Below are 26,768 nucleotides of genomic sequence, written 5' to 3'. Positions count from 1 at the left end.
TGTTGGACTTTGTCGTAAGCACCTTTTGGCCCAAATAGCAATAGTCATAAATATATCCTCATTAGGCCCCTTAAGAAAAGGAGTAAGCATGGTCGAGAAATTATAAGTTCCTTTCTGAAAGTGTAGGAATTCTTATTATGGGTATTCCGATTGTTTGTAACAGATCTGGCCGCCAAAGATTTACTGCTACATTTGCTACAATGCGCTTTCATCTTCTCTGTCTCTTGTCCAATAATATAGCAACAATATAAATGCAATTCAACTCTAAGACTCCATTATACGAAAACTCGCTTGTCTTTTGATCTTGGAGGTATGTAACTTGTTGGATTGTCTAAGGTTTGGTTGACACGATTCGTAAAATATGAATTGGTGCACATCTACTAGTCTTCAAAGTACTGTACCCATCGGTTAGTACAAGGGAGAGAGAACTTCTGGGGATGCCAGATTTTTGGTGTTTGTAATTTATAGCTCACCATCCTGCACTGTGTCTACCAGCCTCCAGAACCAGCGCCATGAGAGTCTCTTTCCTAAAGACCTAATTTCGTGTCTGTCGTACTCGTTACATTCTAGGAGAATAACAAGTTATGCGAAATGTGTTTGTCTTTATTAAGTGTTACTTGTGGTAAACTCTGTTAGGATGTCATACGTCATATGCCAAGAGCAGATGGTAGTGTCTTCTAGCATCCATGTGTACCTCTCTCAGCTTCCCGTACCTGTGTTGGCCACTATGTACTCACGGCTTCTTTTACAATTAGGCATTGGTTTATTTGAGTTTCCTGCGAGAGAATTTCTTACACAATGGCTGGGGAATGTTCGTACTTAGTATGCTTCGCACTATTGTTGATGCAGCGGGGCGGCCTGAGCCATATCGCGGCCCCTGGATACCTCTGTGGCAACATTACAGCCCCACGTGCCGTAGTAAAGGGTTGCCGTGCGTATACTCTATGTATGGTCTTGCCACTCTTCGAGGGCCAGGACTGGGAGAGGAGGCCTGCTGTTCAGATGGACTGTCTGAATGTTGTGCTTGTTACGTTAGGTGCTTGAAAAGCAACTTTATACTTTCCAACATAAAATATCGTTAAGGACTGTATCATGAGTAGGTATATTTATTTTAGTAGGTGTGTTACTTTCGTTTAATGTTGGGGCATTTGTTTAACTTCGTGAAAGCGTGTTACTTGTGGGCTGTCGTAAAACCTGATGGTTTAATAAAAACGAACGTGGATGGCCAAAATAGCAAGGCAAGGAGAAAGGATAGGCGGGGCTCGGCAGGCAAGAAGAAATATATGTAAGAGGATGAAAATTGTGGTGGAGAGAGAAGAAAAGAGAACGAGATGGAGGAGATCTAGGAGCCAGAGAGGAGGAGGAACTCCAGGGCCACAACCCACGCTAACAAGCAAGCCACGGAGTAAGAAACAAAGGAAAGGTAAGAACAGGATAGAAAATTGAAGAGCCCAGAGGCAAAAGATAGATGGAATAATTTAAAGTAAGAAAGCTGGCAGGAAACTAAGCCAAGCTAAGGCTGGGCATGCATAATTAGAGAATAGAGCCTCTTGTTGATTTTTTTTTTTTTTTTTTTTTTTTTGGCAGCTGGTGTGGCCCCACAAAGAGCAAACCAAACTACTGCACGTATTTTGTTTTGTTTATTTTGCTATAGGGGGAAAAACTTATCCGTTTCCTTCCTTTCTAGTTCACGAAGAAGGGCCTGCTGCTAAAAATGTAAGACTGAGAAAGAAGAAATTCACATCAGTGTCTCCAGCCTGGCTGAAGGGAATGTCACCAAGGTAAACTGAGCTTTCCAGTGTCCCTCCCTCCCCCTTCAGGAAGGCCAAGCTTGGGCTTATGAGCTGCTGACATACCACTGCTCTGGTCCTCTCTGCATACAACCGTATACACCCACCCCATGTTCTTCCTTTCTCCTGGAAAGTAGTTAATAATAGTGAATGACATACATACTGTCTGTTCCGATCATAGTAAACAGAGCTCTCTCTGAATGAGATGTCCATCACAGAGTGCCTCAGTGGTAGCACTTTGGCACAATTTTCTTACTGGCTTCATTTGCAGTTTTCCACTTAGTAAATATGCAGAATAAGGAAGAGATGGTTAATGATCTTGGCTCTTATCCCCTAAATACATAAAACTGAAGTTAGTGTCCTGTTTCCAAACATCAGAGGCTGGAGAGCTGCTCTGAGGGTTAAGAATACCACATTTCTTTTTTTTTTTGTTTTTGTTTTTTTTGAGACAGGGTTTCTCTTTGTCGCTTTGCGCCTTTCCTGGAACTCGCTTTGGAGACCAGGCTGGCTCGAACTCACAGAGATCTGCCTGCCTCTCCTCCGAGTGCTGGGATAAAGCGTGCACCACCACCACCCTGGCCCCACATTCTGTTCCTAATACTCACATGGGATGGCTCATAACCCCTGTATCTCCAGCTCAGGAGCCAAACCCTCTGACCTTCACTGCACCTGCACTCGTGTGCACAGACCCACATACAGATACATAATGATTTAAAAAATAATAAAAACAAGCCTAACAAACCCCACAGAAATACTCTCCAAAAACAGAATTTGCAAGTTAGGACTTTGCAAATCAAATCCCTTTGATACTGAGAGCTTCATTTGAATGAGAAGGTTTTGGAACTTGATGCGTATACCTTCATAGATGCAGCCTTTGTTTTGAGTCGACAGATCTTAGCATTCCCCAGTTAGCAAAGTTCAAAACAGAAAGGTGCCAGAAAAATCAGATGTCTGAACATGTGTTGGACTTGTGGGAATCTTTTGAGTATTAAGAAGTCATGATCTCATGCTCTGAGCACTTTCCTACATACTATTCCAAGCAAAGTAAATAATACATTTTCTTGTAAGGTTACAGGAACTTTTTTCCCCCAGCATTCACAGAACCCTTGTTTTCTCTTCTTGGAGCTAAGTGCTACAGAGGCCTCGTTAGGGTGAGATGTAATGCAGACAGAGCATGATCAGAAAGTGTCATACAGAGGGAGAAGAGTTGCACTGCAGTACATTCTGTACATATGATCTGGTTTTTTTAAAGATATGTCAGTATGGCATATTTATGTATTCTACTAAACTTCAATGTCAAAGGGTCAGTAGTAGCTTCCCCCCCCCCCCCCAGTAGTTGAGTGATCAATCATTTGGCTGTTGTTTCTCATGTCATCATTATGGGAAAATTATTTAGCACGACCTCACGTGACAACACCCTCCCTTTCCTAATTGGTTATCAGAATGTGCAGGTGTCTTTAGCACTAAAGCCTTCAATGGGCTGGCTAGTGGCATGGATTATACTACTCCTGGCCTCTCTGGAGATAGTCTATCCTTGAACAAAGAAAGTCAAGTGAAAATAGACAGGAGCTGTGTGACTGCTTGAATTTTCTGGCTTTTTTTTAAACATTATTTTTTTTTTGGTATGTGTACATATTTGCATGCATGCCACACTAGTTGCATTGCCACGAGTGTGTTGAATGTAGAAAAGTAAGACAAACTTTGCAGGAGTTGGTTTTCTCTTTCTATCATGTGGATCCTGGGGATTGAACTCAGGCATCAGCTTGGCAGCAAAGCACCTTTACCTAATGAGCCATTTTGCACACCCTGAATCTTGTAGCTTCTAACAGAACCCTGGAAATATGTCATGATGACAGAAAGGCCTCCTTTTTGTTTTAAGAGCTCACTTACTACATTAAGTCAACTGTCTTACCTGAGGTGTGGTGGTTAGTTCTAACTGTCAGCTTGACATAATTAGAATCGTCTGGGAATTGAGCGCAGAGAAGTTGTCTAGATGAGGTTGACCTGTGGCCTGTCTGTGGGAAGTATCCTGCTTACTCGAGGTGGGAAGACCTGCCCGCAGTAGCGGCACCATTTCCTAGGAAGGGGATTCTGAACTTGATAGGTTGGAAGAGCCAGCTGAGCACTACTGTGCATCCATCCACTGCTCTCTCTTCTGTTATGGAATGCTATGACCAGACTCCCTTGGGTTCTCCCCCTGTGACTTCCCGGATGTGATGGACTGGAACCTGGAACCTGAGTAAAGTCAACACTTCCTCCCGGAAGTTGTCCTTGTCGGGGTGTTTGATCACCGCAACCGGAGCGAAACTAAGATGTGGAATATTGCCAAAAATGAGAAGTGACCTGCGGGTGTGTTGTCTCTGGTCTGCTCTAGGTCGGAAGTGTGAATCCTGTTGAAAACTTCCGTGTTCTAGTGAGACAGAAGATTGCCAGCTTTGAGGAAGGTAAGTGGCATGCCGCTCACTTGGTGTCCAAGAGAAAGTGGTTTCAAGTCTGCATTAGGAGCGCTGGTGTCTCCTTGCAGTGTTTTCTCAGCACCCATCTTCTCTGACAGATCTGTGCTGCTTGACAGGGCTTCCTGAGTTGGCATTATGAGCACACTGGGGTCGGAGGCTGGGGTGGTCAGCACAGCACAGATCCGCCCAAGCGAAGATGGAACTGTGGTGCCGGGCTCAGAACCGTGGGACTTTTATTTCCACCTTAAAGTTCTTGGTGTCCTGTGAGTGAGATTGATCCCATCTTGTTTTCTGAGACACAATTCTTGCTCCACTCCCAAGAATATATATAGGACCCATCTGTGTATTCTTAGAAGGCCTCTGCTGGTGTTTCTAGACTAGATCCTTCTCACGTGACCTTGTTCTCCCTTTCCTTGTTGTAGAGAACCTATAATTCCATTTAGGTTGTGTCTAATATCAAAATTGTTTACAGAGGTGGGTGGCGGGTCAGTGACCAGTGATAGTCACTTGATTACACTCCTATTCAGGGTCACTTACTGTAGATGTAACCGTCTTGTTAAATAAGAAATACAGAGCCAATGCAGAGATGAAAGCCCAAGAGGTCAGAGCAGTAACTAAGAGCTAAAATCCTTACCCTTCACTGCCGCTGCTGTCCTTCTCAGCAAGAGACCTACATCCTGTGTGTTTGTCCTTTATATTGACTTTCTATTCTGTCTTCTCATTGGTTGAAAACCCAACCACATGACCTCTTTGTCACTGCCCATCTATACAGACCTCCAGGTTTTCCAGGTTGGTATTGAGATTAAAGTTGTGTGTCTCCATGCTGGCTGTATCCTTGAACTCACAGAGATCCACCTGGTCTGCCTCCCAAGTGCTGGGATTAAAGGCGTGCGCCATCACCGCCCAGCTTCTGCTATGGCTTGCTATTAGCTCTGACCCCCAGGCAAGTTTATTTATTAACATACAAATAAAATCACATTTCAGTACAAATAAAATATCACCATAACTTACACTTTGAAAGGCAACAGCAGATGGAGTTGGGAAGCCTGTTTTTACATTCTCTGTGGACATTCATTTTTGCTACCCAGAGTCAGGCTGTTTCTGGTGCCTTTTCTCTGTGTGTTTATCTTCGTGTATGTGTAGAAATTTCCCTTCCAGTGTGCGGCTTTGCAGTGGAAAACTGACCCTTAGATACCACTGAACACTGCTCCCAAGCGTAGGTGGATAACCTGGGGTCTGACAAGATGCCTGGACTTGCTGTGCACTCGCCCAGAAACAAGCTTAATGTATGAAGGCTCAGAGAGCATGACCTGTCACCAGGTCACATCCTATTGGCAGGAACAGCAAAGGCCAAGTTCATGGTCATTTCCTGACAGAGACCAGCTTTGTGGTCATGATAATCTGCAGACAGAAATTGCCTGTGTATGTTCCATGTTTGAGATGGAGGAAGAGGCTTTTGTTCTGTTAAGTGTTACTATATAGGAAGAGCCTTTGAGTTGTAAGACAAAAGAAAACTTTACCTAACTGGGCCTGGTGCCTCACACCTTTAATCCAAGAACTCTGGAGGCAGAGGCAGGTGGATCTCTGTGAGTTCGAGGCCAGCCTGGTCTACAGAGTGAGATCCAGGACAGCCAGGGCCACACAGAGAAACCCTGTCTCAAAAACAACAAACAAACAAAACACAAAACCCTCTGACTTAGGGTTTTTATTGCTGTGAAGAGACACCATGACCATGGAAACTCTTACAAAGAAAACATTTAATTGGGGTGACTCGCTTACAGTTTCGGAGGCTCAGTCTATTATCGTCATTGCAGGGAGCATGGCAGTGTGCAGGCAGATGTAGCTGAGAGTCCTACATCTTGCAGGCAACAGGAAGTCGACTGAGACATTGGGCGGTATCCTGAGCATAGGAAACCCCAAGCTGGCCTCCACAGTCACACACTTCCTCCAAGAGGCCACACCTCCTAGTAGTGCCACTCCCTATGAGATTATGGGGGCCAATTCCATTCAAACCCCCACACCCTTCATCTAAACAGAAGGAAGTCTGGAACTCTAGATGACAGTTTCAGGAGGATATCAGGCGGAAGCAGTGACTCAGGCTTCGTCTGTCCCTGAGCCTGGAATCCCAGGGCCTGGCAGGCCGAGGCAGAGAGATTGCTAGACTGTTTGCTTGCTTGCTTGCTTGTTTGAAATGGTTTCTTTCATGAATTGACATCAGCACTGGAGACTTTTATAGTGACTTCGTGTTTGGAAGAGGGCAGAGAAATCAAAGGACCCTGCCGGCAGTCACATATATAGTTTCTTTGTCTTTTGAGACAGTATCTCACTGTGTAACCCTCTCTGGCCTGGAAGTCACTCTCTAGACCAGGCTGGCCTCTGACTCACAGAGATGCGCCTGCCTCTGCCTCCCAGGTGTCGCTATTAAAGAAGTATGCCAACATTCCTGGCATTTTATTGTCTCTGTAGAGAAAGATGGAGATCTTAGCTTTTACTGGCTTGTTGTCAATTACTGTGGCCAGTCTGTGGCCAGTGGCCTCCTCTGGAAGTGGTTGGTCTTCCGGATTCATGTAGGATGGTCTCCACAGGGACTAAACGTTGGTATGAACAGCACCATGTGACACCTTCCAGTTCCTTGGCGTCTGCTGTGTGCAGCGCATCATGCTAGCAAGTTACTCTAGTGCTTCCGTTACCCCGCATAGCAATCCTGCAAAGTCACAGTGAGGAAGTGGAGAAATGTTAGAGCTTTAATTGTGAGTCTCTGAGAGGGTTGTTTTCATTCAGGAAACACTTGGGCAGGTGTTCAGGGCAGAGAGTGAATCCTTGTCCTAGGCTTGGTCATCAGTCATTGCTAAGGCTTGAGAAGAAGGAAACATCATGGCCCCTTAGAAGATAGGAAACCCAGAGCTGGTTCAGGGGAGGAGGGTGAGGAAAGGGAAGAGGGACAGGAAAGGGAGTGAATTAATCCCTGGGCACACCTACGTTTTTCCCCATGAGTCCCCAAGTGATAACCACAAAACCCACATGGTAAAAACTCTGGCCATGCTGGGTTGGTACTGTACTGGGGGATGCTTGAGAAGAGGCAGTCAGGTGTCTGGAATTACTTCCACCCGGCAGAGGTCTTCTGAGAGTGTAAGAGACCAAAGTCTGATGAGAACACAAGAGAGAACCTTCCTGAGAATTCATCCAGCCTTAGGAAAACATGGTTCCCCCGAGCCACAGAATTAGGGGTTTGAATCCGTCTTTTAAAAATAACAAGGCAAATAGACCACATGGCATCTAGGTCATAAGAGGTGTGGTTATATCCATTTTGCTGATGAAAAACAATGTAAAACTGGAAGAGATAGACTTCTCTAAAAACCACACGGGGATTTGAACATAAGCCTCATTCACATTCTGAATTTTTCTATTTAGCAGATGGTTTCCCTGTTTCCTAACAACCTCTTTCCCCACATTTAATTTTTAAATTGTGTGTGTGCACTTGTGGTGTGTGTGTGTGTGTGTGTGTGTGTGTGTGTGTGTGTGTGTGTGTATGTGTGGTATGTGTATGTGTGTGTGTATATGTGTGGTGTGTGTGTATGTTTTGTGTGTGTGCGATGTGTGTATATGTGTGTGGTTGTGTGTGTGTGTGTGTGAAGACAATTTGCAGCAGTTTTCTCCTTCTACCACGTGGGGCTCCAGGGTCCCGCCCAGGTCATCAGGTTTGGTGGCAAGCGGTTTTCCCTGCTAAGCCGTTTCGATGGCCCCTTTCCCGCCGCCGTACTGTGTCCCAGCTCTCCAGCCTGGTGCCCAGTGACGGCCTTTTGATGGGCAGACTGCTGTTGTACTTTGAACGTGACACTGCCACTCTTGTGGTAGTGGATGTCCTCTGTGCTTCCACTTAGGGTTGGGTGAGTCACAGCTCCCCACGGGCTGTCACCAACCTAGACTTGGCATCGCGCTGTCGGCGGAGGAGGACCCGGCTTGTTAACACGAGGGCTCTGTGCCTCTCTCCTGCTTCCCTTCTGTTCCTCCCACTCCGGCTTTCCACTGCGCAAGTTTCGTCTGCTCATTTCTGGTCTTGCTTTTGTTCTTCTGCCTGGGCGTCTCTCTACCAAAGCCCTTATGATCCCAAGCTCACATGGCCTTGTCTGTGGAAGCAAAGCGTACTCTCCTCTCCAGAGTTTAAGCACCCTCCTAGGTAGCGATCTGCTTTATCCCTGCGAGAGACCTCTGTCTGGGGAAGGGAGGATGAAGTCTTTCCCCTTTTTCTCGTCTGTTTTTCTGAGGGACTGGACAGAAGTTTGACCAACAGCAGATCGTTGGTAATATCACTTAGGTAGAACTGACCGTATCACCCACTGGTATTAAGAGGCATAGGTGCACGGAGTCCTTAAATATTACCATCTCCTGAGATGAGCAGTCCGCAGTGGGCAGCGGCACATTTCCCTGTCCTCGGTGTTCAGCGGGAGGGGACGGGGACTCCTGTTTTAATCACATTGGCAGAGAGGAGATAGAAGCACTCCAGGCTGCTGGGCCTTCCGGGGGCTGTTGTTGATACTCTCCCAGGGAGCTTTCTAGTAAGTCCCTTCTTCCTGCCAGCCCTGGCAGTCTGTCACCACAGTTACAGGGTAGAAGTTCTGGACTGGGACCACATGCATAATAACATCCTTCCGTTGTGAAAGTCAGCTCACTTCCCTGTTCATTCATGCCGTTCATGAGGGGACTGTTGTCAGCACCTGTGGTCTATTACCTGTGACTGTGGTTTCACAGAGTTCTCCGAGGTTCCCCAAACCAAATCTGTCCTCTTGTTTGAATGTCTTTCTCTACCCGGCCATTAGTAGGGCTCCTGAAGAGCACCACGGACTTCTAATACTTTCGCTACTTACTTAAGAACGCTAACACGGTCTAAGGGTGGACAGCAAGACAGAGGAGGAAGAATAGCCACACAGCTTTAGTCATTCCTCCCATGCCTGTGTGATGGAGAGACGTTGGAACTGATAATTCCATCTGGGCATGGGGCATTACGTAAAAGAGCTAGGCTGCTCCCGCTGGACAAGATGGACATGTGGAAGCAGCTGATCGGATGGAACATAAGTTACTTTATAATGAGGTGACGTCCTTAGTCATGGGTCTTGTTTTTGCCACGTAGATTATAGGGTCTGTTTTATATTAGACTTGTGCATAGTGACAGGGAACTGGAACTCCGGTCTACCAATTTGAATTTTCGTGAATGTGACGGCTTAAAAAAAAAAAAAAAGTGTCAGGCCGTCCCCGGTGGGAAGGGTGCAGACCCGTCCTCCGTGTTTGTTGGACGTTGGCTTTATGTGCAAGTGAGGAGCAATACGCCGTGTCCACTGGGTAGAGGGCGCTCAGTCTGTTCTGTGGCTCCAGAGGCTTCCCCTCCCCCTCCCTCTGTTCCTTTTTCTTCAAAAACATTTTTTTTTTAAATTTTAAGAGATGTTTTTTAAAATTCGTTTTTCCAAGTTCTTCCAGCGCTAGGTAAAACCGGCTGTAATTAAATGGTAATGAAATTATATTATTCGTCAAAGCCCAGTAGGTGTGTTTTCCCATTCTGTTTTCAGATGATAGAGCTCTGTCCCATTTTCACAGAAACCTATGATATAAATATGTGACTCTTCTGCCATGAGTCAATTCTGAAATGTAGAGTTTTGAGCCTTGTCATTTAGAAGAGTCTCTCCCTCCCTTCCTCTCCTCCCTCTCCCTCTCCCCCCCTCTCTCTCCCTGTCTCTCTCTATCTGTCTCTTTCTCTGCCTCTGTCTCTCTGTGTTTCTTTTGTAGTTTGCCCTGATATATATAATTCTGAGTATGAATTAGATAATCTGTCAGAGTTTGTCCAGATAAAGATTAGATTAAAATGTGGATGCTGGCAGTGGTGGTGGGGTATGCTTTTAATCCCAGCACTCAGGCGGTAGAGGCAGGCGGATCTCAGTGAGTTCCAGGACAGCCAGGACTGTTACACAGAGAACCTCTGTCTTGAAAAACAAAACAAAACAAACAAAAAAACCAAAACATCCAAAAAATGTGGCCTTTATCAACACAGAACTTGTCAATTTAAGAAAAAAATTCTGCCAAATATTTGAACATCTTTATATATATATATTAAATACACTGATTAGCTTGTAAACATCTTCAGATCCATAAATTTTTTTTTTAAAAAAAGTTTGACATACTTTTTTATTCCTTTCCCAAAGTAGCACTGATGCATATAGTCATGAGGAAGAGAACACATAATTGCCAACTCTTGGGGTGTAGACTATAATTTATGTTTTTTATTAAATATTTTCACTCGCTTCTTTTTTGACTTGATTTAAATTGTTAAGTCAGAACTTGAGTATCAGGCTTATTTCATGCATCATTTATCAGGACATGTCATCTTACTCGAACATAAAAGGCTATTTGGAACCTGAAGGACCCGCGGAAGAGATGTGTTACTATTTGACACAGTAATTACACATCAGTGGCCCTTGGAGTCGTCTTCCACATTGGTGGAGAGAGGCCCAGAATTGTTAGGATGGCTTTCTGCAGATGACTGCAAATGTGTGGAAGACACTGTACCCAGTTCCCGAGAGTCAGTTTAGGCCCTCGGTAGCTTAAACTGGCACACACCACTACCCTGAAGTGTACATTTTAGTGTAATAAAACTTATCAGCCAGATAATTAAAATGAAATGTGAAATAAAGATGAAAAGAGAAACTAGAAATGACATTATATGGGAACTAAAGACCATCGTGCGCATGTGACCGTCGTGAGAGTGTTTTCAGGGGCTGGACTCACGGCTTAGCTGGGAAGTGCCTGCCAGGCAAGCGATAGGACCGGAGTCCAGATGCCTGGCACTCATGTAAAAAACCAGCCAGCCGTGGTTACCAGCCAGGCATGCTTGTAACCCCCTGGGGGGTATAGACGAGTGATGCTTGGAGTTCATTGGCTAGCCAACCTCAGCAAATTGGTGAGCTCCAGGTTCTAGGAGAGAAGGCCTGGCAAGATGGTTCAGTGGTAAGTACCTACATGCAAACCTCATGGTCTGAGTTTGATCTCTGGAACCCGCATAAAGGTGGGAGAAGGGAACCACACTAAGTTGTCCTCTGACCTCTATATGCATGTGTGGTCTTGTGCGCGCGTGTGTGCGCGCACGCACACACACACACACACACACACACACACACACACACATATGCACACACACATATACCTGCACACTAATATTAAAAAATAAATTAAAAGTAAGGTGGAGAGTGAATGAAGAAGACACTAATGTTGACCTCTGGCCTCTATGTGTTAGTGTGTACACACACACACACACACACACACATACACACACACACACACACACATATATGCACACACACATACACATGCACACTAATACTAAAAATAAATTAAAAGTAAGGTGGAGAGTGAATGAAGAAGACACTAATGTTGACCTCTGGCCTCTATGTATTAGTGTACACACACGTATACACATATACAACACAACACACATGCCTACACTTCCACCCATGAACATGTGCACACACACACACTCCCCATATATGTGTGTGTGTGTGTATGTGTGTATGTCTGAATGCATTTTCACATTTCAACAACTCCTAAAAGGCTTCCACACATTCTCGGCTTCTAAAATTCTTAAATTCGTCCCTGCTACTCTGTGAATGAGAAAATCTCTAAGTAGAGCGTATGGCTCTTGGAGAATGTCCTGGCTGTCCCTTAAGAAAGAGAGATGCCCGTAGCATAAAAATGACCAGGCACTCTGATGCCTGCATTCAAAGTGAGCACGTAGCTTTCGCTTCAGAGCATTACAGGAAGTTTGTATGTAACGTCCCGCAGCGATCCTGTCTCTGATGGTTCTGTTTCCTCACGCAGTGCTGTAAAGTGACTTACCTAGAACTCCCTGAATAGGTTTGTTCTGATGTTGTTGTTTCCATTTTACATTGGAAGTGAGAAAGACACCCTTTCCTCTGGCTGAAAATGTAACAATTTTTTTTTTTAATGTATATGCATATTTTATGTGCATGTGTGTCTGTGCACCTTGTGTGTAGTGCCTGTGAAGGTCAGGAGAGGCCATGAGATCCCCTGGAACTGGAGTCACAGGCAGTGGTGAGCTGCCACATGGGTGCTGGGAATGGAACCTAGGTCTTTTGGAAGAAGAATCAGTGCTCTTAACAGCTGAGCCATCTCTCCAGTTCCCCAAGCGTGGATCTTATTCTTGACTTCCCTGCACAGATAACTAGAAGAGGCCAGAGTCCCCTCAGACATTCCTTTTACACGCTGAACCACCAGCTAGCACTGGTGACCTCTGCCACCAGCAAGACAGGGCACAGTGCTCACGGGTGGCCCCGAGGACACGCAGACTTTGTAGGAGGAAGGATGTGTCAGTCAGCTTGCACTTGCAGTAAATGCATGTGATACGATTTACAAGACAGGAAGCAGTGAGGTACTTACTCATGGCAGTTTGGTTTCTCCCCTCTGCCGTCTATAGATCCTGAACCTTCCTTGCGTGATAGATCATTGTCATGCAGAGCACTGTGCTGGGTGCTTGAATTGGGCCGTCTTAAAGATGGCTTCTCAGGCCCAGGCGCCTGAAAAAGGAACTGACTTCGGATTGTGCTGATGTGCAAACTGCTCTAATCAATGACTTAAAGGGACTGCTGGTGGCAAACGACAGAAGCTCTTAACCAATTAAGATGTTTAGGAAAGGATGTCAGACTTTTGTTGAAATAGGCACTAATCAGCTGAAATGTGTGGAGAGGCGCCGAGAAACAGCTTGGAGTCTCACTTAAATGTAATAAAAATGTGTGGTCCTCTCCTCTCAGATTGCAAGCCCAAGGCCAAAAATACGCTGACGCAGGAAGAAAAGGCAAGTGTAATTGGTACAGTGAGTCCCCCTGAGGTCCGCGCGCGTGGCCACGTAGAGCTTAAAACTAAAAATGGCACACTCGCTTCTTTGGCCGGGTAGTGGGAAGGGGGTTTGATTCACACAGAGAAGCGTTTCAGCAGGGATTAGGAATGTTGTCAGCGGAGATGGCTGTGGAATACAGCAGAAAAACAGACTCTTATGGAACGAGCCGTTCTTCCTGGAGAGCTGTGTGCTGTCGTTGCCTGCAGTCTTTTGTGTACGTCGGGGCTGATTTTCCAGCCGAGCTTCGGTAGCCATTCCATAGTGGAGATGTGTAGTGTTTCCCCACTGAGGTAGAGCTCTAGAAGTCTCCTCACAAGTTGTCCTTACTCACACTGCTTTATCGAAGTAAGTGTTTCTGGTGTGAAGTTTCCTTGTAAGTACGTTTTTGGGGAGCTTTTACTTGTCACAGAGCAGTGTTGTGACCCTGCAGTCCAGTGAAAGAACATTTCTGTGTCCCCAGAACGTCCTCCTGTCTGCCTGTAGTCAGTTCTTGCTTCTCATCCCACTGTGAGCAACTACTTCTTGTCACTGCAGGTTTGCTTTTTCTAGAAAAATCTAAATGGAACCATCCAGTGCAGTCTTTGGCATTCAGCTTTTCACTGGTCATGTTTTGAGGTTGTCCACATTGCAATGTATAGCAGGAGTTGATCTCCTGTGTTTCAGCAGACTGCTTATTCCTGGGTAAAACAATGAATCCAGAACCTTATCTTTTACCTGCTTACCTGTTCAGTAATACCACGTTTTATTTATCCGTTCGCCAAGATGATGGACACTTGGATTGTTTCCAGTTGGGGCTGTTTCAGATAGTGCTGTGCTGGTGTCTGTATGGAAGTGTGGTTTGTGCATGTTTAACTTTTTGGCAAAAAAATTAAAATGTATTATTATTATTGTTGTTGTTATCATTATAGTGTGTGTACATGTGTGTGCATGAGTGTGTGCATACTGGCCACATGCCATGTATGGAGGTCAGAAGAGGCTGTTCTTTTCCTTCCACTGTGGCCTCCAGGGATTGAACCCAAGTTGTCAGGCAGTTCTACCCAATGAGCCATCTCACTGACCCCCATTTTAATTTTCCAGAAGCAGCCAGACTCGTGAAAAGAAGCCTATCATACCATCCCCACATGCAAAAACGTATTTCAGTTTCTTTAGATATTTGATAACCAATGTTGTCTTCTGTTGGGGTCTTTCCTTATGGTTTGAATGTGTCTGTTTGTAAACTACTTGTCTCTCTTTTGTGGGTGAACTTGCATTCCAGTTTTTGGATGACTTTTAACTGGTTTGTTTTACTGAGATGCAGTAAGATGTGTATGTTCCGGTCCAGTTCTTCACCACATATGGTTTGCAAATATATTGTCTGTGGCTTGTCTTTTTAAAAAGCTATTTTTTATTTTTAAGTGTGTGTGTGTGTGTGTGTGTGTGTGTGTGTGTGTGTGTGTGTGATGTGTGTGGGTGCCCACAGAGGCCAGAAGATGGCTTTGGAACCCCTGGAGCTAGAGTTATAGGAAGATGTGAGCCACCTGATGTGACTGAACTCAGGTCCTTTGGAAGAGCAGTATGCTCAGGGAGTAGGCTTTCAGATCAGATCCATCTCAGATCTCTGGTCCTGTGTCCTAAGTGATGGTGTCTTCAGCAATAGGGACTTACCTTTAACCTCTGGGAGGCAGCCGAGGGCCATGGCAGCCGAGGGCCATGGCAGTATCCATCTTGGTTTTGAAGACTGGACCTCTCAGTGGTTTGGAGTTCCCTAAGTTCCCTGGGCTGGCTGGTCAGCAAGCTCTAGTGACCCACCAGACTACCTCCCTGAGCAGGGATCCCAAGTGCATAACATGACATCCTTCCTGCCCTGTTCACGTGGATTCTGGGAGTCACACTTAGGTTTGCACAGCAAACACCATCAACTTACTAAGCAATTTGCCCAGCCCCTAAAACCTCTTTTTTTTTTTTTTTTAAATATAGGCATTTACACCTATACATTCATACTATCCAGACAGTTCTTTAGTTGCACATCCTAAATTGTCCTGTGTTGTGTACTTATTTTTATTCAATTCAAACATTTCTAGTATCTTTCATGATCTTTTTTGACCCTTGGGTTATCTAAAACTGTATGTTTTATTTGTTTGGTTTTGCTTTTTGAATCAAGGTCTCACTATGTAGTTCAGGCTGACCTTGAACCTACTACATCCTATGTACTAGTCTGGCCTTGAACTCACATTCCTTTTCCTTCAGCCTCCCAAGTTCTGGGATTACAGGCACTTGCCACTCTGCCAAGCAAGAAATATATTTTAAAACTTTCAAATGTCGAGAACTTGCCAACTTTCTGTTCATTTTGAATTGAATTCTGACATGATTAGAAAGCGTTTGGAATGGTGCTAGGCCTTTTGTGGAGATGCCTTATGGACTAACATATAGCCTGTCCTGACACGTTCCCTTTGGCCTACAAGGAGTGTGCATTGTGCATTCTGCTGCTGAGAGCTGAAGGGCCCCAGAAGTGGCCGTTTGGCTGATCATTTGTGCAGATGCATGTCTTGGTTGATTTTCTGTCTAGTGCTTTCCGTGAAGTGTTGGGTATTGAAAGTTATTCACCTCGAGAGCTTTCGAGCTAGTGAGGCCTTTGTAATCTCTGTCTCGCCTCACTTACTAAGAGGCTGAAGTGGGTTTCTTCGCGGTACAAAAAAGAAAACATGGTCAGCTCAGGTAAGACAGGGTGTTTGTAGAAAAATAAACTTAGATAGACATGTTACAAGGTTATTCTTGTTTTTAGAACTCTCTACTTCACGAGAATTCATTCATTCATATTGTTAAGGGATGAGGTCACTTAGGGTAGCAGACATCACACAGATTTCAGAATCTGTCTGCGCATAAAGGTCATTACTTGTGGGAAATGGACAGAGAAGTGGCGATGGTAGATACTTCAGTGTGTCGGGTCTTAGCCAGTGTTTAGAGATTGGCAAAATGTGTAGGTTTGCTGTGCCTCTCATTTGTTTCTTCTCTTGTGCCATTCCTATCAAGCTCATGTTTATTTTCAATTTATTCGTCTTATGTACTGAAAAGAAAATATAGAATAATCTAGGCTGTATTATCCCATAATTTGTTCCATTTCTCTTCAATCTATTTTTAAAAATTCATTGAAATTTTTTTTTTTTTTTACTTAATATGTATGTGTCTCTGTGTGAATCCCATGCGTGTAAAAGTAGATCCCCGCAGAGACCAGAAAAGAGCGTCAGATCCCCTAGAGCTGGGCACTCGTCTGGTCTTCGTGGGCATCAGGCAGGCACAAGGTACACATACATACATGGAGGCCAAAAGAAAAAAAAAAAAGAAAACAAAGGACAACCATAAATAAATAAAATTAAAAATGATTTTTGAATTGACATATAAAATAAAAATTGGTCATATTAATGAGGTAATATATGTTAAAATTTAAAAATATTTTTAAAATTTCATTTGTATAAATGTTTTTCCTGTATGTGTGTGAGAAAAGACGTATGGAATAATTTAGGCTGTATTACCACAAGTGTGCCTGGTACCTGTGGAGGTCAGAAGAGGGTATTGGATTCCCTGGTTTGGAGGTCTAGATAACTGTGAGACAGTCTGGAGTTAGTTGTGAGAGGAGTCTCAATAAGAGATTGTTTAGCTTAGGTTGGTCTGTTGGTAAGTCTGTGAGGATTATCTTGACTATGTTAACTAGGCGGGAAGACTTGCCCACTGTGGGTGGCACCATTCCCTATACTGAGAGTTCTGGACTGTGTAAGAGTGAAGCAAGCTGGCCAAAGACAAGTACGAATGCTCTTGAGTGTGGATGTGATGTCACTTACTGCTTCAAGTTCTTATAGCCTTGACTTCCATACTGTGAAGGATTGTAACCTGAACTGTGAGCAAAATAGATCCTTTTCCCCTCAACTTGGTTTTGCCGGGGTAATTCATCACAGCAACAGGAAAAGGAACAAAGACAGTGTGTGTATATGTAATTGTGATCATATTGGTCATGTCTCCTCACCTGTATTTCCATATAGTCTCTTATGTAGCTTATTCTTGGTGGATTTTCCTATTCCATAGAGTTTCATTGAAACTGTTTCCATTTCTGTAAATTAAAGGAGACGTGGTAAAAGAATTCTCGGCTCTCCATTTCCTTAAGTGAATGGCAAGCACCAAATACACAGTGTGCTATTTTAAATGAAAGGAACTCCAAGAAGGCATCTTCATCCCATGTGGCTTCAGAGGATCAAACAATGAGACTTGGATCATTTGTTTGTGAATCTAGCAAAGGTTTGTTGAATGTCTTCTGTGAGCCAGTTATGATAGCCAGACATATACAGATAGCAAATAAAGTACTACACATGCCCAGTAGTGATAAGTACTTAGTAGTTTCCTAGGGCCCCCGGAGCAGAATAGGGCCAACTGAGTGGCAGAAGTTTGTTTCAAATCAATGGCCTTTTTTTCTTTCATTGTTGTTGTGCATGCATATGCATGTATAAATACAACCTGCTCAGCCTGTTTGCTGTGACTCATATGTGTGTTTTTAGGGTTGATCATTTAGTATTGGATAATGAGTTGTGTGCTCTTCCCTGGGGAAGACTGTTTGTCCTTGTATAGTTTCTCTATTTTTAGGGGACACATCTCACAGCAAACTTCCTGTCCCTCTGGCCCTTACAGCCTTTCTGTCTCCTCTTCAGGAATGATCCCTGAGCCTTAGGCACAGGAGTTGTGTTGTAGATCCATTCTTGGATACTCGAGTGTTGTAAATAATGTACTGATAAAAAAAAAAAAAAAGCAATAAGATTGATCTCCTCATTCTGGAGACTGGGAGCCTAAAGTCAAAGTTTGGCAGATCTGGTTTCGTTTGAGGGAGAATGTGTTTTAGTGGCTCCTGTGTCGCTTTTGGTGACATCTGGCAATCCTTGGTGTTCTTGGCTTGTGGTGTATGAGTGAGATCTCTGCCTCCTCCTCATACGGAGTTCTCCATATGTATTTGTGTCTAAATTTGCTGTTGCTTTATAAGGAGGCCAGTCATAGATTCAAACCCATTCTAGTGTCCTCATATTGATTATGTCTGCAAGGGTCTTATTTCCAAGTAAGTCACATTGTAAGATTCTAAAAAGGACATGAATTTTGGGAGAACACTACACAATTGATTACAGCACTATAAAGAGAAATTAAACAGAGCGGTAGGCCTGGTTGTTCTGGGGTAAGAGACTTGTGCTTTTATCTGAAGGACCAGAGAAGGCCTCGCTGTTGTGGGAAAAAGAGTCCAGCGAGTATCTGTGGTGTGAGTTTGCAGGCAGGAGCCCCATGTTCCTTTGAAGCAGGATTTGCATGGCTCCCCTCCGGGGAAGCCGTCATGGTTCCTGGAGGACAGGAGTAGGAGAAGGGATCAGAGCAGTAGCTGGGCACACATCAGAGAGCACTGGATCTTCAGATCGTGTACTCTCTGTGAAATGGGAAACCACTGAAAGGTGATGAGGAGAAGGCAATCTGATTGGCTTCTGTCTTCTGCCTCAGTGAGCAGGGTAGACATGACAGGCAGATAACTAGAAGGTTACTGGGTTAAACCTCAGGGCGGAGGGAGCAAGGCTTCGTGAGACGAGTCACACGCAAGTACAGCGGACAGTAATGCTGGTCGGGTCTGGGGGAACGAAAGAGATCAAGAGTGACTCTCAAGATTTTTGACTTGAGGATCTAGAAGGAATTGCTGTTGATGAGAAGGGAGCCGCGTATTAAGTTGGCGACCCAGAGCTTGACTTAAGTACTTCTGAGGGAGTCCCCAACAGAAATGACCTATAAAGGCTTGAGACGGTGCCGTCCTTCAGTAGTGGGGGAGTGCAGGCGAGCCTTTGAGTGGTAGGAGGGAAGACGGACTGGATGAGTCCAGGCGCCCGAGAACAGCAGTTTGAGGAAGAATCGAAGGTTAGGTCCTAAAAGGTAGTGAAGAGGGCAAAGAAGTGTCCCCCGTGACACTGCAGCCTAGGGGTGACCCGCTCCAGGTTCCCCCCAATCATCTATTGCTGTGTCTGTTATTTTTGTCCCTCTATTGCCGACGACCGTTTCAGACCACTTTGTAGCCGTTCTCAATTCCCTTCATTTCTAAATTCGTTCTCACAGCTCCCTTTCCATCCTGACAACCACGGTGCTATTTCAAGCCGTCATTATTCCACCACTGGTCAGTTCCAGCATCCTATATTAATTATCCATAGAGTTCTTATTTTCAGTCTGGCCCATGTGTTTGTGCAGATTTAGCTTAGAGTATGTGGGTCAGCCCTTTTTAATCACGCCTCGTGTCTTTGAAATCAGTCCGCCATCTAAGACTTGCTGCGGTCTGGTCCCAGGCTGCCGCTCCTGGCCCATCGTTCTCGTGGTCTCTTCTGTGAACCCTGACCTCAAACCAAACAGTATCCCGTGGATTCCTTCCCTCTCTATGCTTTGCTCATGCTATTCTAGAAAAAAAAAAAAAAAAAAGTTATCTTTGCTCTTCCCCAGACTTACTCAGAAAATGCCTGTGAATTAAGAACCTGTAGGAAGCAATGCCTAGTCATCATTTTCTTATAGTATACTTTATTTTCACGGTAATATAATTAGTCCACCATTGGTGAGACAGAGTGTCTTCTGTATTTTCTTATGTTCTCTGCATATTGCCAGCTCGTGGTGAGTCACTTTGTTTCTGTTGTTAACTTTAATAGACCAGAGAGAGCTTGGAGGTAACAGGAATTTGAATCTTTGAGTTGCAATGCAATTTTTTCCTTTGGTTCTTTCCATCAATTCCCTATGAAATCCAAGACCTATGAAAGAAGAACTGTAATAACCGAGTTCCTTTCCTCGTGGCTGGGACACAGTCCCTGACAACAGCATCTTTATTCTGGCGCACGGTTTGCAGGGAGGCCGTCCAGAGTAGCAGGGAAAACACGGTGACAGGGTGTGAGGCCGCTGCCCACGCCGCAGCCACAGCCAGGAATCAGGGAGAGGTGAATGCTGGGGCTCGGCTTGTTTTCAGTCTAGGACCCAGTCCACGGGGCTTGTCTTAGTCAGTGTTCTATTGCTGTGAAGAGACACCATGACCAGGCAACTTTCATAAAGGAAAACGTTTCATTGGGACTGGCTTACAGTTCGGAGGTTCAGTCCATTGTAGTCATGGCGGGAAGCGTGGCTACACACAGGCAGACCTGGTGCTGGAGAGGGAACTGAGAGTCCTACATCCTGATCAGCACGGGGGGGGGGGGGGGCGACGACGACAGACAGACAGACAGACACTGGGTCTGGCTTGAGCATTGAAAACCTCAAAGCCCACCCCTAGTCACGCACTTCCTCCACAAAGGCCACCCTCCTGATAGTGCCACTTCCTCGTTACCAAGCATTCACATGTACGAAGCGATGGGGGCCATCCATACCCAAACCACTACAACAACAACCTACACTGAAGGTGGCTCTTCCTTTCTCAGTTAAACTCTTGAAACTCCCTCAACCACACACCCAGATATCTGTCTTCTAGGTGATTCCAAGTCTAGAAGAATTGGCAAAGGAGATTAGCTACCACATAGAGAAATATAGCATTTCTAGCATTTGAACTCTAAATTTTAAACTTTCTTCATTAAACAAGAGAGGAAAAATGTAAATGGGAGAAAAAGGAGATCCGAAGGTTCTTAAGGAGAGGTGCTGCATTAACCAAGGGTGTTAATGTGGAGTCGTAGAGGATTTATGCAGAGTTTGGTTGTTCTAAAATGTCTAGTACTGATATTTCAAGAACGACTCAAATTCTTGATGCATTGTGTAAACAGGGTGCTGCCTCTGCCTCTAGTGTGCACAGAAGCATCTTCAGCTGGTGCCTGCCTGTGTGGAGTGTGACTCATCACTCACTGTACATCCTCAACTGATACAGGAATTTCACTTTCATTCAATCACCGAGTTTCAATTGGATCCCATTGCCAGATTGGGCTCTTGTGTTCAGACTGTTTCCTCTTGGCTGTGCTCTTACTATGGCTGCTTGGTTCCTTCAGTTTAATCCCTGCACTAGGTGGTGACATCAGCATCGTACTCAGGTATGACGCAGTTACTACAAAACACTGCCATCTTGCATCCTCTCTCTTCTTACTGCCCGTCTGGAATAGGGTCAAATCAAGATGGCAAGGCTCTTAGTTCCTCCATATCTCTTACTTCAGTAACTTTTGCCAAGTGTTAGAGTTCTAGGACCTTGGCATCTTGTGGAACCCATCTTTCTCTTCCCTTCCTGCCTCTCACCCCAAGCCCAGTCCATCCTTCAGGAGGATGGCATATACAGTACATAAACATATGGCGTATACTTTACATAAACGAGCCAAAGAAATCTCTTCCTTCTTTAATGAGAAAGTCCCTCCTTTGGTCTCTTTCATATGTTAGCATGATGTGACTTTTTTTGCTTCAAATATATTCCTTCTTTTTTTCTAGAGCTAGAGAAAATGAATCATTTTAGAGAGAGGATGTTCTTTGTTCTGTATTTCACTGCTGTGTTTCTTGTATTAATTGATGACCTTTAGGCTCTGTGGGAAATGTTAATGGGCTTTTAATGTTTAACATATGTGTTTTTAATGAAAAAAAAATTGCAAGATCATAAAATTCTGTGGAGTTAATCCATTGATCATGAAATTTAAAATTTGCCACCTGCCCTGGGAAGAGATCTGGTCTTATAACCAAACTGTTTAAGATAAATATTATCCTCCCAGGTTTTAAAATGATATATTGTCATGCTTTTTCACATGTGGTGAGTTTACAGCCAGTGACCCAACTAGATGCCATTTTTCTAGTTTTTACTTAGCTCACGCTATTTTTTTTTTAATTCTACAGTAAACTAAAGTCAAGAAGCCTTCAGTATCCTCCTTTCTTGCAGCTACAGAAGTAGGACCGACAGTTAGCACAAATAAAAACAAAAAAACAAGAGAGATCTTATAGTCCTTAGGAATAGACCCCGACAATGAAGACTTTGGATTTACTTTGCTCCTTGTGCCTGGGGTTTTAATTTAACACATCAATGAAAAGACAGCATTTAAAAAGGGAGGAAACACCCAGCAGGACTTGCTTTTATTAGTGTAATTTGTAAGAAATTACTGCATTTAATGAGAAAATCGTTAAGCATGAAAAAATGGGCTGTGATGGAACTTGTGGAGCTTAGATGGGAGATCGTAATTGAGTTTTTCACTTATTGGAAAGAGATGGGGATGAGGATGAGGATGAGGATGATGATAATAGTGAGGATGATGATGATAATGATAATAATAATATAATCCAGGGCTGCACCTCTTCTCTTGAGGTGGTCAGCACTTCGTATTCTTAGTTCAGCTTCCCCTGCTACCCGGCACACATAGTGTGATGGCGGTGGAGAGCCTGGCGTACCTGTTGGCCTTTTTAGTCTTCCTACAAGGAAGCCACGCCCCTGTGCTAACTGAAGGATGATGAGGCTGAGTCCCGAAGAGCAGTTCCTCAGGGACAAAGGACACAAGAGGCAAAGGGCAAGCTCTGTCTTCTGCTGCTTGAACAGGCAATTTGAAAGGCCATTTTCAGGCTCATAAAATTGATGCTTTTTGTAGTTCGGTGTCATCTGATTTCTCTTTCTCCAATAAGAATATTCCCTGGAGATTATACAAACTCTCACAGGAGTATGAGAGCCAGGTGCACAGACATCCAAGGAAAGCTTCTTGGAATCTCAGGTTAAGAAACAAATCAGCCTGTCTTTTGTCATTTAAAAAGAAATACTTGAAATACCTCCTTTTTGTGCTTTGTCTGGGTCCAGTGGGAAGTCAGTCAGCTGCTTCTAGGCTCTTCTGTCTGTTTCCAGGGCCATGAGGTGGTGTGGTGGGTGACTGCTGCTGTTTCCCGTGTTAAACCTGGAGAAAAAGGAAATGTATGCCACTTAGCTAAAGGTGTTACAATTAGTAAAACGAGCTGTTTTTACGTGGCTCTGTTTTTGTAGAGTGAAGTTTACAAAAAAAGCTTCAGATATGCTGGGGAATCTTTTCAGTCCCTTAATTGGGTTTTCTTGTGTCCCACTTCACTAGGAAGCCAAGAGAAAATGCAGCAAATGCTGTTCTTCCTTTGTTATGTATGTCAAACAATGTCTTGTTGACATCTGGTTCTCCTGGAAATGTCCAGTTCAAACAATGAGGGGTCTTTTTGGTGAATGCATGATGAGGTGTGTAGCAGGTGACCCTTCCATACCACCTCACTCTACCCCGTGTGCACTGGGTGGTTAAGGGACGGGGAAGGCTGGGGTGGCCCTGCCGTTTCCCCAGGTCTACAGACTGGTGCGGGGTTCAGTCAGAGGGAGATTCTGGCAGGAAGCTGGCGGAAGGTATGTCGAGGGAAAGGAAGGAGCAGTGGGAGAGGATGTCCTCTTCTGTGTTCATCCGCATCTCTGGTCCTTTGTGACTTGGCCTCCTGCAGGGCAGGTCCCCGGCTCTGGTTCCCTCCCATGCTCTGTTCTTCTTGTCACAAGGCACAAGGTGCTGAAGTTCTCCTGCCGCCGACGCTGTGTGCTGCCTTACAGGACATTCTCAGTTGACGGCATAGCTCTTCATCATGAGAGTAACGACTGCTTGCGTTTCCATGTCCTGTGTTAAACGTTTCCAGGGACTTCTTTCCCCCGGCTGATAGACTCACAAGCTCTACCCACGGCAGCCGATTCACACCCTAAAGAGAGACAAAAAGGGGAGCCCTTTTGTGATCCGACTCATTTTAGCTGCCTGTGTTTAAACCGGCACCATGGACTCCCTTTTGTTACCAAGCACATATCCCGTCCAACTGTCTGGCTGAAAGCGGGGTTGTAATTTACGTGTGGGTTTAATTGGTGACTGACTCCTTGCCTGGAGTTTTGTCTACTGATGAGCATTACTCCTTTTTATTCTGCTAAAAATGAGTGGCCCAACATTATGTTTATTTGATTTAAACACTAAAATTTTTATTGTTGCCTTGTAAGTTTTAAAAACTAAGATACAATTATCATTAGGAATATAAATCTGTTCTTACCATTTAAAAATGACTTAACCAGCCAGGTGGCAGTGGCACAGGCCTTTAATCCAGCACTGGAGGCAGAGGCAGGCGGATCTCTGTGAGTTTGAGGCCAGCCTGGTCTACAGAGCAAGATTCAGGACAGGCACCAAAACTACACAGAGAAACCCTGTCTCAAAAAAAAAAAAAAAAAAAAAAAAAGACTTAACCACTGATAACTGCAAAATGAGCAATAAGTAAACTTCCCATACGGCATTGAAGCAGTAAAGAGAATTCAATCGGGAGACATCCTGAATGATGCTTGGGCTCAATGAAGTCATTCAGGATGCCTTCAGCATTTGTTATATGTGATATTTGACAGGTGAATGAGTCTGTTGCCTTTTTTTCTCTGTTAGGTAAGAGGAAAAACCCATAGTTACCTTCTTTCATTTGAAGTGAAAACGCCTTCGTAGATCATAGGTAGTGAGTAAATGGAAGAGACAGAGTATGTTATGGCCCCACGTGTCTTGGCCCTTGATACCACGCACTGAGAAGGAAGGTAGTCTAGTCTGTCTTGTAGGACTTGGGCTGGTGTCCAATGTTTTCTTTAGAGGGAGGGCATGGATTTCAGATAAAACAAGAAAAGTCTGCTGTTTTCCTCTGATGGAACACTTCTGAGTCTGGGTATCCTTTGAATATGACATAAATGCATGATAATATTGAGGCTCATTTCACATATGAACAAGATTCTGTATTGCAATATGTACTGGCTGATTGTGTGTATCAACTTGACACAAGCTGGAGTCATCAGAGGAAGGAGCCTCTGTTGAGCAAATGCCGCCATGAGATCCAGCTGTAAGGTGTTTTCTCATTTAGTGATCCATGGGGGAGGGCCCAGCCCATGGTGGATGGTGCTATCCCTGGGCAGATGGTCCTGGGATCTATAAGAAAGCAGGCTGAGCAAACCATGGGAAGTAAGCCAGTAAGCAGCACCCCTCCATGACCTCTGCATCAGCTCCTGCCTCTAGGATCCTGTGCTGTTTGAGTTCCTGTCCTGACTTCCTTCAGTGATGAACAGCAATGCTGAATTGTAAGCCAAATAAACCCTTTCTCCCCCAATTTGCTTTTTGGTTGTGATGTTTCATTGTAGCAATAGAAGCCCCAGCTATGACACTATATTAAGCCCATATACAACCTGAATCAAGAATAGATATCTTTGAAGCCTCCCTAAGATAATGAAGGCCCTTCGCCATCTGTAGTCTCCTAAAATGGATGGTCCTTCCAATGGCCATTTTTTATATTAGCTACTAATAAGTATTACTGAGTCATTGTCTAATTCTGAACATTTTAGTGCGTTTATAGTTGGGTCTGTGACTTACTGAGTATGAAGACTGTCTCTTAGCTCTGTAGCTGCTGGAGAAGCAGAGAAAAGCACCTGGTGATCAGCCATTTCTTTCATACAGCAGGACAGAGGAGCCAAAGCGTCAACCAGCTAGGAAGGAAAGTTTGTCATTTCTTGATTTTACTGTTTAAAAAGATGGCAGGGAAATGGGACAAGCCCCAGATCTGGTTCTCAGCTCTCCCTAATATTCAGTATGTAAGGCATTATCAATCCCACCTATGCCCTGGTGCTAAATGATTCGTTATAGTCAGTGAACCACAAAATGGTCTAGGTAAAGGGGCAGAATTCAGAATGGGGCCAGAGGCACTGGCTTGTGACTGCCTGCTTCCAGAAGGACAGAATGCAGCTCCCTGTGTTCACCGGGTTTGTTGGAAGGCTGCTGGGTTTATTTGCCCGAGTTCCTGAGTCCTGTGGAAAGGAAAAGGCAGTCAGACAGGTACACGTGAAAGACTAGATCTGCATATGTTCACAGATCCTGAGGACTTCAATCTCAACTAGAAACTGGGTGTTGAGACGTCTTCATCTTCTTCACCATGCCACCATTACAAGTGGAGAGTCGGCTTTGATATTCGCTTAGTTTGAGTATTTTCTCTAAACTGCTCTCTCTCTCTCTCTCTCTCTCCTCTTTCTCTCTCTCTCTTTGTCTCTCTCAGAGTGTCTCTCTCTGTCTCTGTCTCTCTGTCTCTGTCTCTCTGTCTCTGTCTGTCTCTCTCTGTGTATGGTGAATTCTTTCATATTTCAGGATAAAACGGGTAGGGAGGCTGTGGTTTTTGTGAAACGCTTCAGTACCTGTCTGCATTGTTTACTCGTGAACTAGATGCCATAAGTCTTATCCCCCAGTCCTTGGTGTTTTAACATGTGTTTCTTTGTAGTTCCACCCCCCCCTTCGTTTTGTGTGTGGCATTCTGGGGCAGCACACTGTGGTGCTCATGTAGGAACAACTTGGAGAAATGGACTCTGTCTTTTCATCACTTGGACTCCAGGGATTGAACTCGGCTCATCCGGCTTGGTGGCAAGCACCCTTACCCACTGAGCCATCTCGCTGGCCCTTTCATAGCCTTTATGTAGTAGTTTAGACACGGACATCTTTCTTCTTTATTTCTTCTGTTAATGTCTACGATCCAAGTCCTGGTTTTTATGTTCCTCCTGACTATTCCTTCTTGGCAGCTGCAGCTCTCATTCCTCCGTCCATCTTTAAATATTGTCATTTCCAAGGCCTTGGACCCTTCCTTCTTCTGCTCTCTCTCAGGAGTCAAGCCCCACCCTCCTCACACGTGCAG

At 44.5% G+C, this 26,768-nt stretch overlaps 1 protein-coding gene across 1 annotated transcript in view; it reads left to right on the top strand.

The window, feature by feature from the left end:
* The first annotated feature begins 1,695 nt into the window (after nt 1-1,695).
* LOC114693601 (X-ray repair cross-complementing protein 5-like) overlaps nt 1,696-26,768 on the top strand; it is a 43,759-nt gene continuing 18,686 nt past the window's right edge. The window contains exons 1-2 of the mRNA XM_028870025.2: nt 1,696-1,781; nt 4,165-4,234. The gene's annotated coding sequence lies outside the window, so the exon portion shown is untranslated. The remainder of the gene's footprint in view (nt 1,782-4,164; nt 4,235-26,768) is intronic.

Source organism: Peromyscus leucopus, chromosome 13 (assembly GCF_004664715.2).
Source record: "Peromyscus leucopus breed LL Stock chromosome 13, UCI_PerLeu_2.1, whole genome shotgun sequence".
Taxonomy (NCBI): domain Eukaryota; kingdom Metazoa; phylum Chordata; class Mammalia; order Rodentia; family Cricetidae; genus Peromyscus; species Peromyscus leucopus.
This window is presented reverse-complemented; position numbering and strand designations above follow the sequence as displayed.